The sequence below is a fragment of the Tupaia chinensis genome, unplaced genomic scaffold, assembly GCF_000334495.1.
Source record: "Tupaia chinensis unplaced genomic scaffold, TupChi_1.0 Scaffold000047_1, whole genome shotgun sequence".
Classification (NCBI taxonomy): domain Eukaryota; kingdom Metazoa; phylum Chordata; class Mammalia; order Scandentia; family Tupaiidae; genus Tupaia; species Tupaia belangeri.
The window spans coordinates 7,643,489-7,645,645 of NW_006159505.1; the positions used below are offsets into that span (position 1 = coordinate 7,643,489).

Below are 2,157 nucleotides of genomic sequence, written 5' to 3' on the forward strand. Positions count from 1 at the left end.
AAAATAAATAAAAGCCGCCTATTCTTTTTTTTTTTTTTTAAAGAAGCCTATTCTTACCAGGCTCTGAAAACTTAAACTTTTGAAGCAATTTTTAAAAATCCCAAACCCAGTACGTCATTTATGTTCATGAATCTACCTAAAACACACTTTTATTTTAAAAAGAAAAGAAAGATGGAACCAGCAGTTAGCGTAATGGCTATGTTGCTGAACTCCCATGTATCCAACTGCGGTTCGAGTCACAGACCCAGTGGCTTAAACTCAAGCCAGGTGCATGTGCGTGCGTGCCCAAGATCCCAAGAGGAGAATGGAGGAGAAGGCATTGCGGTGTGGCCATCTCCCCCTGGGGGATGATTTCTTGCTTTCTATCTCTCTGTCTCTGTCTTTCTGGTGAGTGCATATGCCCTATAGATTTCTCACTTTCTGTCTCTCTGGTGAGCACACATGCCCTATAGTAAAAATCTCTCTAAAAAATAAATAAAAGACGCCTATTCTTTTTTTTTTTTTTTTAAAGAAGCCTATTCTTACCAGGCTCTGAAAACTTAAACTTTTGAAGCAATTTTTAAAAATCCCAAACCCAGTACGTCATTTATGTTCATGAATCTACCTAAAACACACTTTTATTTTAAAAAGAAAAGAAAGATGGAACCAGCAGTTAGCGTAATGGCTATGTTGCTGAACTCCCATGTATCCAACTGCGGTTCGAGTCACAGACCCAGTGGCTTAAACTCAAGCCAGGTGCATGTGCGTGCGTGCCCAAGATCCCAAGAGGAGAATGGAGGAGAAGGCATTGCGGTGTGGCCATCTCCCCCTGGGGGATGATTTCTTGCTTTCTATCTCTCTGTCTCTGTCTTTCTGGTGAGTGCATATGCCCTATAGCAAAAACCTCTACAGGAAAGAAAAGAAAAGAAGAGAAAAGAAACAGGCTCTTGTTTTCAACATGACAGAGCATGTATGTGTGAGATGCTATTGTATTACACAGTAACTTAAGGCTCACAACATCCACCAAGGTGGGGACTATTCTCTCTGCTTCGATTGTGAGGAAGAGGCAGAGCTGGGACCCCAGCCCTGCCAGGCGGGCTCAGAGTTGGGGCTGTTAATCACGCTACTTTACAGGAGTCTGGGTAGACTTCAGAGGGCCTCCTAGCTCTGAGGTGGGTGGAGACAGTACTGGAATCCAGGCACTCCAGTTGGGTGGAATGCAGATGCCTGGAAAGTGGGTATCTCTGCCACAATGCAAGGAGTACAGCCCTGCGCCATGATGAGCAGCCCTGTTATCGGGGTTCCTCCCACACCACAAGGGCTACCCAGGTATTCAGAGCTACCTCCCTGAACCCAGAGATCCCTCAGGAACAAGGGCACCACAGGATGCCAAAGAACTCTTGGGACACCCTAAACTGGGGGCAGGGAGGTGGAGATGTCACACTGAGATGTTCCCTCTGGAAAGCACTCCAGACTCAGGAATGGGACCACAGCCTGTCTGCTTTCAGGCACCTAAAATCATGCTGGATTGATGGTGAGAGAGGATTCACTGTAGTTCAGAGGTCTGACTGCCAAGGCTCTGGTCTACCTGCTGGTGACAGAATGATGTGGGAGCTGACAGATTGGTGGCCTCTGGGAACTTCCGGGTCGGCAATAAAGCGGGGCAGTGACGCTCCGATGTGACTGCTGGGCATGGAGATGAAAGCCTCCCCAAAGCCCCAAGCCCTTTGATGTGTGTGTATGTGTACCTCTGGCTTCCTCTGCCCCATTTCCCCAAGTGTCAACCTCAGGTACCCTCCACCTACCCCAGGTGCTACCCAGGCTGGGCAGAAAACCAAAACAATCCTTGGTCCTCTGGCCTCTCCTCACAAGGTCCAGCTGGGACAGAAGGGGCGGCGATCCAGCCCAGCCATCAGATCGGGCCTAAACAGGGACTGGGAAGAGGCGGTCTGACACAGGGTCACCTCCCAGGATGGGAACATAAGGGGATCTCGGCCGCCACGCAGTGGGGAAACAGGTTGGAGAGGGCCCGGCCAGGGTCTGGTCCCCGCGGGGTCCGCGCTCCAGCCTGCGGGTGTCCAGGCAGCCCTAAGCGCAGAAGTCTCGGGGGCTGTCCTTGGGAGCTCGGCCAGGCCTCTGCCCGCCCCAGTCACAGCCCGCCCCCCAGGGCCCCCCACC

The 2,157-nt window shown here is 50.7% G+C and overlaps 1 protein-coding gene across 1 annotated transcript in view; it reads right to left on the reverse strand.

The window, feature by feature from the left end:
* Window positions 1-2,157, reverse strand: part of CARS1 (cysteinyl-tRNA synthetase 1) — a gene marked incomplete in the record, with an annotated part of 92,562 nt that overhangs the window by 89,837 nt on the left and 568 nt on the right.